We start from the raw sequence: 18,277 nt of genomic DNA, 5'->3' as shown, positions 1-18,277 counted from the left end.
TTTTGCCTAAACGCTCTTGTGTGCCAAAAAGCACCACTCTGCCCCGTGTGAGGCTCGAACTCACGACCTTCAGATTATGAGACTGCCGCGCTGCCTAACTGCGCCAACGAGGCATGTGCTGTGGCCAGTGTGAGTGGTGAAGCACTAGCTTCTGGATCATCTGCCATTCGGTGCAGCTCCAAACACGCTGCTCACCGTGAGCTGTCATGTCAGGATGGCCGAGCGGTCTAAGGCGCTGCGTTCAGGTTGCAGTCTCCCCTGGAGGCGTGGGTTCGAATCCCACTTCTGACAGACCTAACCTTTGGTTGCGGGCTCCAGGTAGAGTCTTTAACCCTCTGGCAAGTTGACCCAGTAACACGCTAATATTGACGAAGCACTGCAATTCAGTTCATGTCAGAGCCAATGGAACACTACGGTACCTCTGACCACCGGCATCGCATGAACTTTAAAGTAACACTTTTGTGCCATGTATGGGATTCTGTGGAATTTTCATGCAGTTTCCAGGGAATGTCATGTCCTGACATTTCATGAAATTGGACATGTTTTATAGAATAGCATTCAATGGAATACCATGTTGTGATGTTTACCGGAATGAGAACTTGTTTATGAAAGGGTATTCATGTTTTGTTTGGGGTTTCTTTGGAGGGATGCAATGGGATTCTTGGAGTTTGACTGTGATGTCATGGACTGAAATTTTGGGGGTGCAGTAGAATTTCATGGCAAGGAATTCCTGGAAATCTCTTGGAATGACATGTCATGGGTTTATGGGCTGTGGGATGGAATGTCATGGAATGAGATTCATGGCATGTCAAGCGAAACATTACATCACTACTGACAAGAAACATCATGAGAATGAAAGAATTATGTTCAGACTGAACAAAACATTGTAGTGACACTGCCCCATTTTAGGTGAATATGAGAGGAATACTATTACTGCATTTATTCAACATCTGCCCTACAAAATGACTGGATTTCAATCGCATTGCTCATGAAGGAATGGACAATCACACAAAAGGGTATGAAGAAACCCGCTCTTTTGCCTAAACGCTCTTGTGTGCCAAAAAGCACCACTCTGCCCCGTGTGAGGCTCGAACTCACGACCTTCAGATTATGAGACTGACGCGCTGCCTAACTGCGCCAACGAGGCATGTGCTGTGGCCAGTGTGAGTGGTGGAGCACTAGCTTCTGGATCATCTGCCATTCGGTGCAGCTCCAAACACGCTGCTCACCGTGAGCTGTCATGTCAGGATGGCCGAGCGGTCTAAGGCGCTGCGTTCAGGTCGCAGTCTCCCCTGGAGGCGTGTGTTCGAATCCCACTTCTGACAGACCTAACCTTTGGTTGCGGGCTCCAGGTAGAGTCTTTAACCCTCTGGCAAGTTGACCCAGTAACACACTAATATTGACGAAGCACTGCATTTCAGTTCATGTCAGAGCCAATGGAACACTACGGTACCTCTGACCACCGGCATCGTATGAACTTTAAAGTAACACTTTTGTGCCATGTATGGGATTCTGTGGAATTTCCATGCAGTTTCCAGGGAATGTCATGTCCTGACATTTTATGAAATTGGACATGTTTTATAGAATAGCATTCAATGGAATACCATGTTGCGATGTTTACCGGAATGAGAACTTGTTTATGAAAGGGTATTCATGTTTTGTTTGGGGTTTCTTTGGAGGGATGCAATGGGATTCTTGGAGTTTGACTGTGATGTCGTGGACTGAAATTTTGGGGGTGCAGTAGAATTTCATTGCAAGGAATTCCTGGAAATCTCTTGGAATGACATGTCATGGGTTTATGGGCTGTGGGATGGAATGTCATGGAATGAGAATCATGAAATGTCAAGCGAAACATTACATCACTACTGACAAGAAACATCATGAGAATGAAAGAATTATGTTCAACCTGAACAAAACATTGTAGTGACACTGCCCCATTTTAGGTGAATATGAGAGGAATACTATTACTGCATTTATTCAACATCTGCCCTACAAAATGACTGGAATTCAATCGCATTGCTCATGAAGGAATGGACAATCACACAAAAGGGTATGAAGAAACCCGCTCTTTTGCCTAAACGCTCTTGTGTGCTAAAAAGCACAACTCTGCCCCGTGTGAGGCTCGAACTCACGACCTTCAGATTATGAGACTGACGCGCTGCCTAACTGCGCCAACGAGGCATGTGCTGTGGCCAGTGTGAGTGGTGGAGCACTAGCTTCTGGATCATCTGCCATTCGGTGCAGCTCCAAACACGCTGCTCACCGTGAGCTGTCATGTCAGGATGGCCGAGCGGTCTAAGGCGCTGCGTTCAGGTCGCAGTCTCCCCTGGAGGCGTGGGTTCGAATCCCACTTCTGACAGACCTAACCTTTGGTTGCGGGCTCCAGGTAGAGTCTTTAACCCTCTGGCAAGTTGACCCAGTAACACACTAATATTGACGAAGCACTGCATTTCAGTTCATGTCAGAGCCAATGGAACACTACGGTACCTCTGACCACCGGCATCGTATGAACTTTAAAGTAACACTTTTGTGCCATGTATGGGATTCTGTGGAATTTCCATGTAGTTTCCAGGGAATGTCATGTCCTGACATTTCATGAAATTGGACATGTTTTATAAAATAGCATTCAATGGAATACCATGTTGTGATGTTTACCGGAATGAGAACTTGTTTATGAAAGGGTATTCATGTTTTGTTTGGGGTTTCTTTGGAGGGATGCAATGGGATTCTTGGAGTTTGACTGTGATGTCATGGACTGAAATTTTGGGGGTGCAGTAGAATTTCATGGCAAGGAATTCCTGGAAATCTCTTGGAATGACATGTCATGGGTTTATGGGCTGTGGGATGGAATGTCATGGAATGAGATTCATGGCATGTCAAGCGAAACATTACATCACTACTGACAAGAAACGTCATGAGAATGAAAGAATTATGTTCAGACTGAACAAAACATTGTAGTGACACTGCCCCATTTTAGGTGAATATGAGAGGAATACTATTACTGCATTTATTCAACATCTGCCCTACAAAATGACTGGATTTCAATCGCATTGCTCATGAAGGAATGGACAATCACACAAAAGGGTATGAAGAAACCCGCTCTTTTGCCTAAACGCTCTTGTGTGCCAAAAAGCACCACTCTGCCCCGTGTGAGGCTCGAACTCACGACCTTCAGATTATGAGACTGCCGCGCTGCCTAACTGCGCCAACGAGGCATGTGCTGTGGCCAGTGTGAGTGGTGAAGCACTAGCTTCTGGATCATCTGCCATTCGGTGCAGCTCCAAACACGCTGCTCACCATGAGCTGTCATGTCAGGATGGCCGAGCGGTCTAAGGCGCTGCGTTCAGGTCGCAGTCTCCCCTGGAGGCGTGGGTTCGAATCCCACTTCTGACAGACCTAACCTTTGGTTGCGGGCTCCAGGTAGAGTCTTTAACCCTCTGGCAAGTTGACCCAGTAACACGCTAATATTGACGAAGCACTGCAATTCAGTTCATGTCAGAGCCAATGGAACACTACGGTACCTCTGACCACCGGCATCGCATGAACTTTAAAGTAACACTTTTGTGCCATGTATGGGATTCTGTGGAATTTTCATGCAGTTTCCAGGGAATGTCATGTCCTGACATTTCATGAAATTGGACATGTTTTATAGAATAGCATTCAATGGAATACCATGTTGTGATGTTTACCGGAATGAGAACTTGTTTATGAAAGGGTATTCATGTTTTGTTTGGGGTTTCTTTGGAGGGATGCAATGGGATTCTTGGAGTTTGACTGTGATGTCATGGACTGAAATTTTGGGGGTGCAGTAGAATTTCATGGCAAGGAATTCCTGGAAATCTCTTGGAATGACATGTCATGGGTTTATGGGCTGTGGGATGGAATGTCATGGAATGAGATTCATGGCATGTCAAGCGAAACATTACATCACTACTGACAAGAAACGTCATGAGAATGAAAGAATTATGTTCAGACTGAACAAAACATTGTAGTGACACTGCCCCATTTTAGGTGAATATGAGAGGAATACTATTACTGCATTTATTCAACATCTGCCCTACAAAATGACTGGATTTCAATCGCATTGCTCATGAAGGAATGGACAATCACACAAAAGGGTATGAAGAAACCCGCTCTTTTGCCTAAACGCTCTTGTGTGCCAAAAAGCACCACTCTGCCCCGTGTGAGGCTCGAACTCACGACCTTCAGATTATGAGACTGACGCGCTGCCTAACTGCGCCAACGAGGCATGTGCTGTGGCCAGTGTGAGTGGTGGAGCACTAGCTTCTGGATCATCTGCCATTCGGTGCAGCTCCAAACACGCTGCTCACCGTGAGCTGTCATGTCAGGATGGCCGAGCGGTCTAAGGCGCTGCGTTCAGGTCGCAGTCTCCCCTGGAGGCGTGTGTTCGAATCCCACTTCTGACAGACCTAACCTTTGGTTGCGGGCTCCAGGTAGAGTCTTTAACCCTCTGGCAAGTTGACCCAGTAACACACTAATATTGACGAAGCACTGCATTTCAGTTCATGTCAGAGCCAATGGAACACTACGGTACCTCTGACCACCGGCATCGTATGAACTTTAAAGTAACACTTTTGTGCCATGTATGGGATTCTGTGGAATTTCCATGCAGTTTCCAGGGAATGTCATGTCCTGACATTTTATGAAATTGGACATGTTTTATAGAATAGCATTCAATGGAATACCATGTTGCGATGTTTACCGGAATGAGAACTTGTTTATGAAAGGGTATTCATGTTTTGTTTGGGGTTTCTTTGGAGGGATGCAATGGGATTCTTGGAGTTTGACTGTGATGTCGTGGACTGAAATTTTGGGGGTGCAGTAGAATTTCATTGCAAGGAATTCCTGGAAATCTCTTGGAATGACATGTCATGGGTTTATGGGCTGTGGGATGGAATGTCATGGAATGAGAATCATGAAATGTCAAGCGAAACATTACATCACTACTGACAAGAAACATCATGAGAATGAAAGAATTATGTTCAACCTGAACAAAACATTGTAGTGACACTGCCCCATTTTAGGTGAATATGAGAGGAATACTATTACTGCATTTATTCAACATCTGCCCTACAAAATGACTGGAATTCAATCGCATTGCTCATGAAGGAATGGACAATCACACAAAAGGGTATGAAGAAACCCGCTCTTTTGCCTAAACACTCTTGTGTGCTAAAAAGCACAACTCTGCCCCGTGTGAGGCTCGAACTCACGACCTTCAGATTATGAGACTGACGCGCTGCCTAACTGCGCCAACGAGGCATGTGCTGTGGCCAGTGTGAGTGGTGGAGCACTAGCTTCTGGATCATCTGCCATTCGGTGCAGCTCCAAACACGCTGCTCACCGTGCGCTGTCATGTCAGGATGGCCGAGCGGTCTAAGGCGCTGCGTTCAGGTCGCAGTCTCCCCTGGAGGCGTGGGTTCGAATCCCACTTCTGACAAACCTAACCTTTGGATGCGGACTCCAGGTAGACTCTTTAACCCTCTGGCAAGTTGACCCAGTAACACGCTAATATTGACGAAGCACTGCAATTCAGTTCATGTCAGAGCCAATGGAACACTACGGTACCTCTGACCACCGGCATCGCATGAACTTTAAAGTAACACTTTTGTGCCATGTATGGGATTCTGTGGAATTTTCATGCATTTTACAGGGAATGTCATGTCCTGACATTTCATGAAATTGGACATGTTTTATAGAATAGCATTCAATGGAATAACATGTTGTGATGTTTACCGGAATGAGAACTTGTTTATGAAAGGGTATTCATGTTTTGTTTGGGGTTTCTTTGGAGGGATGCAATGGGATTCTTGGAGTTTGACTGTGATGTCATGGACTGAAATTTTGGGGGTGCAGTAGAATTTCATGGCAAGGAATTCCTGGAAATCTCTTGGAATGACATGTCATGGGTTTATGGGCTGTGGGATGGAATGTCATGGAATGAGATTCATGGCATGTCAAGCGAAACATTACATCACTACTGACAAGAAACGTCATGAGAATGAAAGAATTATGTTCAGACTGAACAAAACATTGTAGTGACACTGCCCCAGTTTAGGTGAATATGAGAGGAATACTATTTCTGCATTTATTCAACATCTGCCCTACAAAATGACTGGATTTCAATCGCATTGCTCATGAAGGAATGGACAATCACACAAAAGGGTATGAAGAAACCCGCTCTTTTGCCTAAACGCTCTTGTGTGCCAAAAAGCACCACTCTGCCCCGTGTGAGGCTCGAACTCACGACCTTCAGATTATGAGACTGACGCGCTGCCTAACTGCGCCAACGAGGCATGTGCTGTGGCCAGTGTGAGTGGTGGAGCACTAGCTTCTGGATCATCTGCCATTCGGTGCAGCTCCAAACACGCTGCTCACCGTGAGCTGTCATGTCAGGATGGTCGAGCGGTCTAAGGCGCTGCGTTCAGGTCGCAGTCTCCCCTGGAGGCGTGGGTTCGAATCCCACTTCTGACAGACCTAACCTTTGGTTGAGGGCTCCAGGTAGAGTCTTTAACCCTCTGGCAAGTTGACCCAGTAACACACTAATATTGACGAAGCACTGCATTTCAGTTCATGTCAGAGCCAATGGAACACTACGGTACCTCTGACCACCGGCATCGTATGAACTTTAAAGTAACACTTTTGTGCCATGTATGGGATTCTGTGGAATTTCCATGCAGTTTCCAGGGAATGTCATGTCCTGACATTTCATGAAATTGGACATGTTTTATAGAATAGCATTCAATGGAATACCATGTTGTGATGTTTACCGGAATGAGAACTTGTTTATGAAAGGGTATTCATGTTTTGTTTGGGGTTTCTTTGGAGGGATGCAATGGGATTCTTGGAGTTTGACTGTGATGTCATGGACTGAAATTTTGGGGGTGCAGTAGAATTTCATGGCAAGGAATTCCTGGAAATCTCTTGGAATGACATGTCATGGGTTTATGGGCTGTGGGATGGAATGTCATGGAATGAGATTCATGGCATGTCAAGCGAAACATTACATCACTACTGACAAGAAACGTCATGAGAATGAAAGAATTATGTTCAGACTGAACAAAACATTGTAGTGACACTGCCCCATTTTAGGTGAATATGAGAGGAATACTATTACTGCATTTATTCAACATCTGCCCTACAAAATGACTGGATTTCAATCGCATTGCTCATGAAGGAATGGACAATCACACAAAAGGGTATGAAGAAACCCGCTCTTTTGCCTAAACGCTCTTGTGTGCCAAAAAGCACCACTCTGCCCCGTGTGAGGCTCGAACTCACGACCTTCAGATTATGAGACTGCCGCGCTGCCTAACTGCGCCAACGAGGCATGTGCTGTGGCCAGTGTGAGTGGTGAAGCACTAGCTTCTGGATCATCTGCCATTCGGTGCAGCTCTAAACACGCTGCTCACCGTGAGCTGTCATGTCAGGATGGCCGAGCGGTCTAAGGCGCTGCGTTCAGGTCGCAGTCTCCCCTGGAGGCGTGGGTTCGAATCCCACTTCTGACAGACCTAACCTTTGGTTGCGGGCTCCAGGTAGAGTCTTTAACCCTCTGGCAAGTTGACCCAGTAACACGCTAATATTGACGAAGCACTGCAATTCAGTTCATGTCAGAGCCAATGGAACACTACGGTACCTCTGACCACCGGCATCGCATGAACTTTAAAGTAACACTTTTGTGCCATGTATGGGATTCTGTGGAATTTTCATGCAGTTTCCAGGGAATGTCATGTCCTGACATTTCATGAAATTGGACATGTTTTATAGAATAGCATTCAATGGAATACCATGTTGTGATGTTTACCGGAATGAGAACTTGTTTATGAAAGGGTATTCATGTTTTGTTTGGGGTTTCTTTGGAGGGATGCAATGGGATTCTTGGAGTTTGACTGTGATGTCATGGACTGAAATTTTGGGGGTGCAGTAGAATTTCATGGCAAGGAATTCCTGGAAATCTCTTGGAATGACATGTCATGGGTTTATGGGCTGTGGGATGGAATGTCATGGAATGAGATTCATGGCATGTCAAGCGAAACATTACATCACTACTGACAAGAAACGTCATGAGAATGAAAGAATTATGTTCAGACTGAACAAAACATTGTAGTGACACTGCCCCATTTTAGGTGAATATGAGAGGAATACTATTACTGCATTTATTCAACATCTGCCCTACAAAATGACTGGATTTCAATCGCATTGCTCATGAAGGAATGGACAATCACACAAAAGGGTATGAAGAAACCCGCTCTTTTGCCTAAACGCTCTTGTGTGCCAAAAAGCACCACTCTGCCCCGTGTGAGGCTCGAACTCACGACCTTCAGATTATGAGACTGCCGCGCTGCCTAACTGCGCCAACGAGGCATGTGCTGTGGCCAGTGTGAGTGGTGAAGCACTAGCTTCTGGATCATCTGCCATTCGGTGCAGCTCCAAACACGCTGCTCACCGTGAGCTGTCATGTCAGGATGGCCGAGCGGTCTAAGGCGCTGCGTTCAGGTCGCAGTCTCCCCTGGAGGCGTGGGTTCGAATCCCACTTCTGACAGACCTAACCTTTGGTTGCGGGCTCCAGGTAGAGTCTTTAACCCTCTGGCAAGTTGACCCAGTAACACGCTAATATTGACGAAGCACTGCAATTCAGTTCATGTCAGAGCCAATGGAACACTACGGTACCTCTGACCACCGGCATCGCATGAACTTTAAAGTAACACTTTTGTGCCATGTATGGGATTCTGTGGAATTTTCATGCAGTTTCCAGGGAATGTCATGTCCTGACATTTCATGAAATTGGACATGTTTTATAGAATAGCATTCAATGGAATACCATGTTGTGATGTTTACCGGAATGAGAACTTGTTTATGAAAGGGTATTCATGTTTTGTTTGGGGTTTCTTTGGAGGGATGCAATGGGATTCTTGGAGTTTGACTGTGATGTCATGGACTGAAATTTTGGGGGTGCAGTAGAATTTCATGGCAAGGAATTCCTGGAAATCTCTTGGAATGACATGTCATGGGTTTATGGGCTGTGGGATGGAATGTCATGGAATGAGATTCATGGCATGTCAAGCGAAACATTACATCACTACTGACAAGAAACGTCATGAGAATGAAAGAATTATGTTCAGACTGAACAAAACATTGTAGTGACACTGCCCCATTTTAGGTGAATATGAGAGGAATACTATTACTGCATTTATTCAACATCTGCCCTACAAAATGACTGGATTTCAATCGCATTGCTCATGAAGGAATGGACAATCACACAAAAGGGTATGAAGAAACCCGCTCTTTTGCCTAAACGCTCTTGTGTGCCAAAAAGCACCACTCTGCCCCGTGTGAGGCTCGAACTCACGACCTTCAGATTATGAGACTGACGCGCTGCCTAACTGCGCCAACGAGGCATGTGCTGTGGCCAGTGTGAGTGGTGGAGCACTAGCTTCTGGATCATCTGCCATTCGGTGCAGCTCCAAACACGCTGCTCACCGTGCGCTGTCATGTCAGGATGGCCGAGCGGTCTAAGGCGCTGCGTTCAGGTCGCAGTCTCCCCTGGAGGCGTGGGTTCGAATCCCACTTCTGACAAACCTAACCTTTGGATGCGGGCTCCAGGTACACTCTTTAACCCTCTGGCAAGTTGACCCAGTAACACATTAATATTGACGAAGCACTGCAATTCAGTTCATGTCAGAGCCAATGGAACACTACGGTACCTCTGACCACCGGCATCGCATGAACTTTAAAGTAACACTTTTGTGCCATGTATGGGATTCTGTGGAATTTTCATGCAGTTTCCAGGGAATGTCATGTCCTGACATTTCATGAAATTGGACATGTTTTATAGAATAGCATTCAATGGAATAACATGTTGTGATGTTTACCGGAATGAGAACTTGTTTATGAAAGGGTATTCATGTTTTGTTTGGGGTTTCTTTGGAGGGATGCAATGGGATTCTTGGAGTTTGACTGTGATGTCATGGACTGAAATTTTGGGGGTGCAGTAGAATTTCATGGCAAGGAATTCCTGGAAATCTATTGGAATGACATGTCATGGGTTTATGGGCTGTGGGATGGAATGTCATGGAATGAGATTCATGGCATGTCAAGCGAAACATTACATCACTACTGACAAGAAACGTCATGAGAATGAAAGAATTATGTTCAGACTGAACAAAACATTGTAGTGACACTGCCCCATTTTAGGTGAATATGAGAGGAATACTATTTCTGCATTTATTCAACATCTGCCCTACAAAATGACTGGATTTCAATCGCATTGCTCATGAAGGAATGGACAATCACACAAAAGGGTATGAAGAAACCCGCTCTTTTGCCTAAACGCTCTTGTGTGCCAAAAAGCACCACTCTGCCCCGTGTGAGGCTCGAACTCACGACCTTCAGATTATGAGACTGCCGCGCTGCCTAACTGCGCCAACGAGGCATGTGCTGTGGCCAGTGTGAGTGGTGAAGCACTAGCTTCTGGATCATCTGCAATTCGGTGCAGCTCCAAACACGCTGCTCACCATGAGCTGTCATGTCAGGATGGCCGAGCGGTCTAAGGCGCTGCGTTCAGGTCGCAGTCTCCCCTGGAGGCGTGGGTTCGAATCCCACTTCTGACAGACCTAACCTTTGGTTGCGGGCTCCAGGTAGAGTCTTTAACCCTCTGGCAAGTTGACCCAGTAACACACTAATATTGATGAAGCACTGCATTTCAGTTCATGTCAGATCCAATGGAACACTACGGTACCTCTGACCACCGGCATCGTATGAACTTTAAAGTAACACTTTTGTGCCATGTATGGGATTCTGTGGAATTTCCATGCAGTTTCCAGGGAATGTCATGTCCTGACATTTTATGAAATTGGACATGTTTTATAGAATAGCATTCAATGGAATACCATGTTGCAATGTTTACCGGAATGAGAACTTGTTTATGAAAGGGTATTCATGTTTTGTTTGGGGTTTCTTTGGAGGGATGCAATGGGATTCTTGGAGTTTGACTGTGATGTCGTGGACTGAAATTTTGGGGGTGCAGTAGAATTTCATTGCAAGGAATTCCTGGAAATCTCTTGGAATGACATGTCATGGGTTTATGGGCTGTGGGATGGAATGTCATGGAATGAGAATCATGAAATGTCAAGCGAAACATTACATCACTACTGACAAGAAACATCATGAGAATGAAAGAATTATGTTCAACCTGAACAAAACATTGTAGTGACACTGCCCCATTTTAGGTGAATATGAGAGGAATACTATTACTGCATTTATTCAACATCTGCCCTACAAAATGACTGGAATTCAATCGCATTGCTCATGAAGGAATGGACAATCACACAAAAGGGTATGAAGAAACCCGCTCTTTTGCCTAAACGCTCTTGTGTGCCAAAAAGCACCACTCTGCCCCGTGTGAGGCTCGAACTCACGACCTTCAGATTATGAGACTGACGCGCTGCCTAACTGCGCCAATGAGGCATGTGCTGTGGCCAGTGTGAGTGGTGGAGCACTAGCTTCTGGATCATCTGCCATTCGGTGCAGCTCCAAACACGCTGCTCACCGTGAGCTGTCATGTCAGGATGGCCGAGCGGTCTAAGGCGCTGCGTTCAGGTCGCAGTCTTCCCTGGAGGCGTGGGTTCGAATCCCACTTCTGACAGACCTAACCTTTGGTTGCGGGCTCCAGGTAGAGTCTTTAACCCTCTGGCAAGTTGACCCAGTAACACACTAATATTGACGAAGCACTGCATTTCAGTTCATGTCAGAGCCAATGGAACACTACGGTACCTCTGACCACCGGCATCGTATGAACTTTAAAGTAACACTTTTGTGCCATGTATGGGATTCTTTGGAATTTCCATGCAGTTTCCAGGGAATGTCGTCCTGACATTTCATGAAATTGGACATGTTTTATAGAATAGCATTCAATGGAATACCATGTTGTGATGTTTACCGGAATGAGAACTTGTTTATGAAAGGGTATTCATGTTTTGTTTGGGGTTTCTTTGGAGGGATGCAATGGGATTCTTGGAGTTTGACTGTGATGTCATGGACTGAAATTTTGGGGGTGCAGTAGAATTTCATGGCAAGGAATTCCTGGAAATCTCTTGGAATGACATGTCATGGGTTTATGGGCTGTGGGATGGAATGTCATGGAATGAGATTCATGAAATGTCAAGCGAAACATTACATCACTACTGACAAGAAACATCATGAGAATGAAAGAGTTATGTTCAACCTGAACAAAACATTGTAGTGACACTGCCCCATTTTAGGTGAATATGAGAGGAATACTATTACTGCATTTATTCAACATCTGCCCCACAAAATGACTGGATTTCAATCGCATTGCTCATGAAGGAATGGACAATCACACAAAAGGGTATGAAGAAACCCGCTCTTTTGCCTAAACGCTCTTGTGTGCCAAAAATCACCACTCTGCCCCGTGTGAGGCTCGAACTCACGACCTTCAGATTATGAGACTGACGCGCTGCCTAACTGCGCCAACGAGGCATGTGCTGTGGCCAGTGTGAGTGGTGGAGCACTAGCTTCTGGATCATCTGCCATTCGGTGCAGCTCCAAACACACTGCTCACCATGCGCTGTCGTGTCAGGATGGCTGAGCGGTCTAAGGCGCTGCGTTCAGGTCGCAGTCTCCCCTGAAGGCGTGGGTTCGAATCCCACTTCTGACAGACCTAACCTTTGGTTGCATGCTCCAGGTAGACTCTTTAACCCTCTGGCAAGTTGACCCAGTAACACGCTAATATTGACGAAGCACTGCAATTCAGTTCATGTCAGAGCCAATGGAACACTACGGTACCTCTGACCACCGGCATCGCATGAACTTTAAAGTAACACTTTTGTGCCATGTATGGGATTCTGTGGAATTTTCATGCAGTTTCCAGGGAATGTCATGTCCTGACATTTCATGAAACTGGACATGTTTTATAGAATAGCATTCAATGGAATAACATGTTGTGATGTTTACCGGAATGAGAACTTGTTTATGAAAGGGTATTCATGTTTTGTTTGGGGTTTCTTTGGAGGGATGCAATGGGATTCTTGGAGTTTGACTGTGATGTCATGGACTGAAATTTTGGGGGTGCAGTAGAATTTCATGGCAAGGAATTCCTGGAAATCTCTTGGAATGACATGTCATGGGTTTATGGGCTGTGGGATGGAATGTCATGGAATGAGATTCATGGCATGTCAAGCGAAACATTACATCACTACTGACAAGAAACGTCATGAGAATGAAAGAATTATGTTCAGACTGAACAAAACATTGTAGTGACACTGCCCCAGTTTAGGTGAATATGAGAGGAATACTATTTCTGCATTTATTCAACATCTGCCCTACAAAATGACTGGATTTCAATCGCATTGCTCATGAAGGAATGGACAATCACACAAAAGGGTATGAAGAAACCCGCTCTTTTGCCTAAACGCTCTTGTGTGCCAAAAAGCACCACTCTGCCCCGTGTGAGGCTCGAACTCACGACCTTCAGATTATGAGACTGACGCGCTGCCTAACTGCGCCAACGAGGCATGTGCTGTGGCCAGTGTGAGTGGTGGAGCACTAGCTTCTGGATCATCTGCCATTCGGTGCAGCTCCAAACACGCTGCTCACCGTGAGCTGTCATGTCAGGATGGCCGAGCGGTCTAAGGCGCTGCGTTCAGGTCGCAGTCTCCCCTGGAGGCGTGGGTTCGAATCCCACTTCTGACAGACCTAACCTTTGGTTGGGGGCTCCAGGTAGAGTCTTTAACCATCTGGCAAGTTGACCCAGTAACACACTAATATTGACGAAGCACTGCATTTCAGTTCATGTCAGAGCCAATGGAACACTACGGTACCTCTGACCACCGGCATCGTATGAACTTTAAAGTAACACTTTTGTGCCATGTATGGGATTCTGTGGAATTTCCATGCAGTTTCCAGGGAATGTCATGTCCTGACATTTCATGAAATTGGACATGTTTTATAGAATAGCATTCAATGGAATACCATGTTGTGATGTTTACCGGAATGAGAACTTGTTTATGAAAGGGTATTCATGTTTTGTTTGGGGTTTCTTTGGAGGGATGCAATGGGATTCTTGGAGTTTGACTGTGATGTCATGGACTGAAATTTTGGGGGTGCAGTAGAATTTCATGGCAAGGAATTCCTGAAAATCTCTTGGAATGACATGTCATGGGTTTATGGGCTGTGGGATGGAATGTCATGGAATGAGATTCATGAAATGTCAAGCGAAACATTACATCACTACTGACAAGAAACATCATGAGAATGAAAGAATTATGTTCAGACTGAACAAAACATTGTAGTGACACTGCCCCAGTTTAGGTGAATATGAGAGGAATACTATTTCTGCATTTATTCAACATCTGCCCTACAAAATGACTGGATTTCAATCGCATTGCTCATGAAGGAATGGACAATCACACAAAAGGGTATGAAGAAACCCGCTCTTTTGCCTAAACGCTCTTGTGTGCCAAAAAGCACCACTCTGCCCCGTGTGAGGCTCGAACTCACGACCTTCAGATTATGAGACTGACACGCTGCCTAACTGCGCCAACGAGGCATGTGCTGTGGCCAGTGTGAGTGGTGGAGCACTAGCTTCTGGATCATCTGCCATTCGGTGCAGCTCCAAACACGCTGCTCACCGTGAGCTGTCATGTCAGGATGGCCGAGCGGTCTAAGGCGCTGCGTTCAGGTCGCAGTCTTCCCTGGAGGTGTGGGTTCGAATCCCACTTCTGACAGACCTAACCTTTGGTTGCGGGCTCCAGGTAGAGTCTTTAACCCTCTGGCAAGTTGACCCAGTAACACACTAATATTGACGAAGCACTGCATTTCAGTTCATGTCAGAGCCAATGGAACACTACGGTAACTCTGACCACCGGCATCGTATGAACTTTAAAGTAACACTTTTGTGCCATGTATGGGATTCTTTGGAATTTCCATGCAGTTTCCAGGGAATGTCGTCCTGACATTTCATGAAATTGGACATGTTTTATAGAATAGCATTCAATGGAATACCATGTTGTGATGTTTACCGGAATGAGAACTTGTTTATGAAAGGGTATTCATGTTTTGTTTGGGGTTTCTTTGGAGGGATGCAATGGGATTCTTGGAGTTTGACTGTGATGTCATGGACTGAAATTTTGGGGGTGCAGTAGAATTTCATGGCAAGGAATTCCTGGAAATCTCTTGGAATGACATGTCATGGGTTTATGGGCTGTGGGATGGAATGTCATGGAATGAGATTCATGGCATGTCAAGCGAAACATTACATCACTACTGACAAGAAACGTCATGAGAATGAAAGAATTATGTTCAGACTGAACAAAACATTGTAGTGACACTGCCCCAGTTTAGGTTAATATGAGAGGAATACTATTTCTGCATTTATTCAACATCTGCCCTACAAAATGACTGGATTTCAATCGCATTGCTCATGAAGGAATGGACAATCACACAAAAGGGTATGAAGAAACCCACTCTTTTGCCTAAACGCTCTTGTGTGCCAAAAAGCACCACTCTGCCCCGTGTGAGGCTCGAACTCACGACCTTCAGATTATGAGACTGACGCGCTGCCTAACTGCGCCAACGAGGCATGTGCTGTGGCCAGTGTGAGTGGTGGAGCACTAGCTTCTGGATCATCTGCCATTCGGTGCAGCTCCAAACACGCTGCTCACCGTGAGCTGTCATGTCAGGATGGCCGAGCGGTCTAAGGCGCTGCGTTCAGGTCGCAGTCTCCCCTGGAGGCGTGGGTTCGAATCCCACTTCTGACAGACCTAACCTTTGGTTGCGGGCTCCAGGTAGAGTCTTTAACCCTCTGGCAAGTTGACCCAGTAACACACTAATATTGACGAAGCACTGCATTTCAGTTCATGTCAGAGCCAATGGAACACTACGGTACCTCTGACCACCGGCATCGTATGAACTTTAAAGTAACACTTTTGTGCCATGTATGGGATTCTGTGGAATTTCCATGCAGTTTCCAGGGAATGTCATGTCCTGACATTTCATGAAATTGGATATGTTTTATAGAATAGCATTCAATGGAATACCATGTTGCAATGTTTACCGGAATGAGAACTTGTTTATGAAAGGGTATTCATGTTTTGTTTGGGGTTTCTTTGGAGGGATGCAATGGGATTCTTGGAGTTTGACTGTGATGTCGTGGACTGAAATTTTGGGGGTGCAGTAGAATTTCATTGCAAGGAATTCCTGGAAATCTCTTGGAATGACATGTCATGGGTTTATGGGCTGTGGGATGGAATGTCATGGAATGAGAATCTTGAAATGTCAAGCGAAACATTACATCACTACTGACAAGAAACATCATGAGAATGAAAGAATTATGTTCAACCTGAACAAAACATTGTAGTGACACTGCCCCATTTTAGGTGAATATGAGAGGAATACTATTACTGCATTTATTCAACATCTGCCCTACAAAATGACTGGAATTCAATCGCATTGCTCATGAAGGAATGGACAATCACACAAAAGGGTATGAAGAAACCCGCTCTTTTGCCTAAACGCTCTTGTGTGCTAAAAAGCACAACTCTGCCCCGTGTGAGGCTCGAACTCACGACCTTCAGATTATGAGACTGACGCGCTGCCTAACTGCGCCAACGAGGCATGTGCTGTGGCCAGTGTGAGTGGTGGAGCACTAGCTTCTGGATCATCTGCCATTCGGTGCAGCTCCAAACACGCTGTTCACCGTGCACTGTCATGTCAGGATGGCCGAGCGGTCTAAGGCGCTGCGTTCAGGTCGCAGTCTCCCCTAGAGGCGTGGGTTCGAATCCCACTTCTGACAGACCTAACCTTTGGTTGCGGGCTCCAGGTAGACTCTTTAACCCTCTGGCAAGTTGACCCAGTAACACGCTAATATTGACGAAGCACTGCAATTCAGTTCATGTCAGAGCCAATGGAACACTACGGTACCTCTGACCACTGGCATCGCATGAACTTTAAAGTAACACTTTTGTGCCATGTATGGGATTCTGTGGAATTTTCATGCAGTTTCCAGGGAATGTCATGTCCTGACATTTCATGAAATTGGACATGTTTTATAGAATAGCATTCAATGGAATAACATGTTGTGATGTTTACCGGAATGAGAACTTGTTTATGAAAGGGTATTCATGTTTTGTTTGGGGTTTCTTTGGAGGGATGCAATGGGATTCTTGGAGTTTGACTGTGATGTCATGGACTGAAATTTTGGGGGTGCAGTAGAATTTCATGGCAAGGAATTCCTGGAAATCTCTTGGAATGACATGTCATGGGTTTATGGGCTGTGGGATGGAATGTCATGGAATGAGATTCATGGCATGTCAAGCGAAACATTACATCACTACTGACAAGAAACGTCATGAGAATGAAAGAATTATGTTCAGACTGAACAAAACATTGTAGTGACACTGCCCCAGTTTAGGTTAATATGAGAGGAATACTATTTCTGCATTTATTCAACATCTGCCCTACAAAATGACTGGATTTCAATCGCATTGCTCATGAAGGAATGGACAATCACACAAAAGGGTATGAAGAAACCCGCTCTTTTGCCAAAAGCTCTTGTGTGCCAAAAAGCACCACTCTGCCCCGTGTGAGGCTCGAACTCACGACCTTCAGATTATGAGACTGACGCGCTGCCTAACTGCGCCAACGAGGCATGTGCTGTGGCCAGTGTGAGTGGTGGAGCACTAGCTTCTGGATCATCTGCCATTCGGTGCAGCTCCAAACACGCTGCTCACCGTGAGCTGTCATGTCAGGATGGCCGAGCGGTCTAAGGCGCTGCGTTCAGGTCGCAGTCTCCCCTGGAGGCGTGGGTTCAAATCCCACTTCTGACAGACCTAACCTTTGGTTGCGGGCTCCAGGTAGAGTCTTTAACCCTCTGGCAAGTTGACCCAGTAACACACTAATATTGACGAAGCACTGCATTTCAGTTCATGTCAGAGCCAATGGAACACTACGGTACCTCTGACCACCGGCATCGTATGAACTTTAAAGTAACACTTTTGTGCCATGTATGGGATTCTGTGGAATTTCCATGTAGTTTCCAGGGAATGTCATGTCCTGACATTTCATGAAATTGGACATGTTTTATAGAATAGCATTCAATGGAATACCATGTTGTGATGTTTACCGGAATGAGAACTTGTTTATGAAAGGGTATTCATGTTTTGTTTGGGGTTTCTTTGGAGGGATGCAATGGGATTCTTGGAGTTTGACTGTGATGTCATGGACTGAAATTTTGGGGGTG

The 18,277-nt window shown here is 45.5% G+C and overlaps 33 non-coding genes across 33 annotated transcripts; 15 read left to right on the top strand and 18 right to left on the bottom strand.

Moving 5' to 3' along the window:
- Positions 1 to 39: 39 nt before the first annotated feature.
- Positions 40 to 113, bottom strand: trnam-cau (transfer RNA methionine (anticodon CAU)). Its single transcript has one exon. It is a non-coding gene; the product is annotated as a tRNA-Met (tRNA).
- Positions 114 to 208: 95 nt separating this feature from the next.
- On the top strand, positions 209 to 291 carry trnal-cag (transfer RNA leucine (anticodon CAG)). Its single transcript has one exon. It is a non-coding gene; the product is annotated as a tRNA-Leu (tRNA).
- Positions 292 to 1,073: 782 nt separating this feature from the next.
- trnam-cau (transfer RNA methionine (anticodon CAU)) lies at positions 1,074 to 1,147 on the bottom strand. The gene has a single exon. It is a non-coding gene; the product is annotated as a tRNA-Met (tRNA).
- Positions 1,148 to 2,107: 960 nt separating this feature from the next.
- Positions 2,108 to 2,181, bottom strand: trnam-cau (transfer RNA methionine (anticodon CAU)). The gene has a single exon. It is a non-coding gene; the product is annotated as a tRNA-Met (tRNA).
- Positions 2,182 to 2,276: 95 nt separating this feature from the next.
- On the top strand, positions 2,277 to 2,359 carry trnal-cag (transfer RNA leucine (anticodon CAG)). Its single transcript has one exon. It is a non-coding gene; the product is annotated as a tRNA-Leu (tRNA).
- A 782-nt stretch (positions 2,360 to 3,141) lies between these two features.
- Positions 3,142 to 3,215, bottom strand: trnam-cau (transfer RNA methionine (anticodon CAU)). Its single transcript has one exon. It is a non-coding gene; the product is annotated as a tRNA-Met (tRNA).
- Positions 3,216 to 3,310: 95 nt separating this feature from the next.
- Positions 3,311 to 3,393, top strand: trnal-cag (transfer RNA leucine (anticodon CAG)). Its single transcript has one exon. It is a non-coding gene; the product is annotated as a tRNA-Leu (tRNA).
- A 782-nt stretch (positions 3,394 to 4,175) lies between these two features.
- trnam-cau (transfer RNA methionine (anticodon CAU)) lies at positions 4,176 to 4,249 on the bottom strand. Its single transcript has one exon. It is a non-coding gene; the product is annotated as a tRNA-Met (tRNA).
- Positions 4,250 to 5,209: 960 nt separating this feature from the next.
- trnam-cau (transfer RNA methionine (anticodon CAU)) lies at positions 5,210 to 5,283 on the bottom strand. Its single transcript has one exon. It is a non-coding gene; the product is annotated as a tRNA-Met (tRNA).
- Positions 5,284 to 5,378: 95 nt separating this feature from the next.
- On the top strand, positions 5,379 to 5,461 carry trnal-cag (transfer RNA leucine (anticodon CAG)). The gene has a single exon. It is a non-coding gene; the product is annotated as a tRNA-Leu (tRNA).
- A 782-nt stretch (positions 5,462 to 6,243) lies between these two features.
- Positions 6,244 to 6,317, bottom strand: trnam-cau (transfer RNA methionine (anticodon CAU)). Its single transcript has one exon. It is a non-coding gene; the product is annotated as a tRNA-Met (tRNA).
- Positions 6,318 to 6,412: 95 nt separating this feature from the next.
- On the top strand, positions 6,413 to 6,495 carry trnal-cag (transfer RNA leucine (anticodon CAG)). The gene has a single exon. It is a non-coding gene; the product is annotated as a tRNA-Leu (tRNA).
- A 782-nt stretch (positions 6,496 to 7,277) lies between these two features.
- On the bottom strand, positions 7,278 to 7,351 carry trnam-cau (transfer RNA methionine (anticodon CAU)). The gene has a single exon. It is a non-coding gene; the product is annotated as a tRNA-Met (tRNA).
- Positions 7,352 to 7,446: 95 nt separating this feature from the next.
- Positions 7,447 to 7,529, top strand: trnal-cag (transfer RNA leucine (anticodon CAG)). The gene has a single exon. It is a non-coding gene; the product is annotated as a tRNA-Leu (tRNA).
- Positions 7,530 to 8,311: 782 nt separating this feature from the next.
- Positions 8,312 to 8,385, bottom strand: trnam-cau (transfer RNA methionine (anticodon CAU)). The gene has a single exon. It is a non-coding gene; the product is annotated as a tRNA-Met (tRNA).
- A 95-nt stretch (positions 8,386 to 8,480) lies between these two features.
- Positions 8,481 to 8,563, top strand: trnal-cag (transfer RNA leucine (anticodon CAG)). Its single transcript has one exon. It is a non-coding gene; the product is annotated as a tRNA-Leu (tRNA).
- A 782-nt stretch (positions 8,564 to 9,345) lies between these two features.
- trnam-cau (transfer RNA methionine (anticodon CAU)) lies at positions 9,346 to 9,419 on the bottom strand. Its single transcript has one exon. It is a non-coding gene; the product is annotated as a tRNA-Met (tRNA).
- A 95-nt stretch (positions 9,420 to 9,514) lies between these two features.
- trnal-cag (transfer RNA leucine (anticodon CAG)) lies at positions 9,515 to 9,597 on the top strand. Its single transcript has one exon. It is a non-coding gene; the product is annotated as a tRNA-Leu (tRNA).
- A 782-nt stretch (positions 9,598 to 10,379) lies between these two features.
- Positions 10,380 to 10,453, bottom strand: trnam-cau (transfer RNA methionine (anticodon CAU)). Its single transcript has one exon. It is a non-coding gene; the product is annotated as a tRNA-Met (tRNA).
- A 95-nt stretch (positions 10,454 to 10,548) lies between these two features.
- Positions 10,549 to 10,631, top strand: trnal-cag (transfer RNA leucine (anticodon CAG)). The gene has a single exon. It is a non-coding gene; the product is annotated as a tRNA-Leu (tRNA).
- A 782-nt stretch (positions 10,632 to 11,413) lies between these two features.
- trnam-cau (transfer RNA methionine (anticodon CAU)) lies at positions 11,414 to 11,487 on the bottom strand. Its single transcript has one exon. It is a non-coding gene; the product is annotated as a tRNA-Met (tRNA).
- A 95-nt stretch (positions 11,488 to 11,582) lies between these two features.
- Positions 11,583 to 11,665, top strand: trnal-cag (transfer RNA leucine (anticodon CAG)). Its single transcript has one exon. It is a non-coding gene; the product is annotated as a tRNA-Leu (tRNA).
- Positions 11,666 to 12,445: 780 nt separating this feature from the next.
- On the bottom strand, positions 12,446 to 12,519 carry trnam-cau (transfer RNA methionine (anticodon CAU)). The gene has a single exon. It is a non-coding gene; the product is annotated as a tRNA-Met (tRNA).
- A 960-nt stretch (positions 12,520 to 13,479) lies between these two features.
- trnam-cau (transfer RNA methionine (anticodon CAU)) lies at positions 13,480 to 13,553 on the bottom strand. The gene has a single exon. It is a non-coding gene; the product is annotated as a tRNA-Met (tRNA).
- A 95-nt stretch (positions 13,554 to 13,648) lies between these two features.
- trnal-cag (transfer RNA leucine (anticodon CAG)) lies at positions 13,649 to 13,731 on the top strand. The gene has a single exon. It is a non-coding gene; the product is annotated as a tRNA-Leu (tRNA).
- Positions 13,732 to 14,513: 782 nt separating this feature from the next.
- trnam-cau (transfer RNA methionine (anticodon CAU)) lies at positions 14,514 to 14,587 on the bottom strand. The gene has a single exon. It is a non-coding gene; the product is annotated as a tRNA-Met (tRNA).
- Positions 14,588 to 14,682: 95 nt separating this feature from the next.
- Positions 14,683 to 14,765, top strand: trnal-cag (transfer RNA leucine (anticodon CAG)). The gene has a single exon. It is a non-coding gene; the product is annotated as a tRNA-Leu (tRNA).
- Positions 14,766 to 15,545: 780 nt separating this feature from the next.
- On the bottom strand, positions 15,546 to 15,619 carry trnam-cau (transfer RNA methionine (anticodon CAU)). The gene has a single exon. It is a non-coding gene; the product is annotated as a tRNA-Met (tRNA).
- A 95-nt stretch (positions 15,620 to 15,714) lies between these two features.
- On the top strand, positions 15,715 to 15,797 carry trnal-cag (transfer RNA leucine (anticodon CAG)). The gene has a single exon. It is a non-coding gene; the product is annotated as a tRNA-Leu (tRNA).
- A 782-nt stretch (positions 15,798 to 16,579) lies between these two features.
- On the bottom strand, positions 16,580 to 16,653 carry trnam-cau (transfer RNA methionine (anticodon CAU)). The gene has a single exon. It is a non-coding gene; the product is annotated as a tRNA-Met (tRNA).
- Positions 16,654 to 16,748: 95 nt separating this feature from the next.
- trnal-cag (transfer RNA leucine (anticodon CAG)) lies at positions 16,749 to 16,831 on the top strand. Its single transcript has one exon. It is a non-coding gene; the product is annotated as a tRNA-Leu (tRNA).
- A 781-nt stretch (positions 16,832 to 17,612) lies between these two features.
- trnam-cau (transfer RNA methionine (anticodon CAU)) lies at positions 17,613 to 17,686 on the bottom strand. Its single transcript has one exon. It is a non-coding gene; the product is annotated as a tRNA-Met (tRNA).
- A 95-nt stretch (positions 17,687 to 17,781) lies between these two features.
- On the top strand, positions 17,782 to 17,864 carry trnal-cag (transfer RNA leucine (anticodon CAG)). Its single transcript has one exon. It is a non-coding gene; the product is annotated as a tRNA-Leu (tRNA).
- Positions 17,865 to 18,277: the final 413 nt, after the last annotated feature.

Source organism: Pseudorasbora parva, chromosome 20 (genome assembly GCF_024679245.1).
Source record: "Pseudorasbora parva isolate DD20220531a chromosome 20, ASM2467924v1, whole genome shotgun sequence".
In the NCBI taxonomy this organism is placed as follows: Eukaryota; Metazoa; Chordata; class Actinopteri; order Cypriniformes; family Gobionidae; genus Pseudorasbora; species Pseudorasbora parva.
Note: the sequence above shows the minus strand (reverse complement) of the source record. Positions and strands in the feature narration are given on the sequence as shown.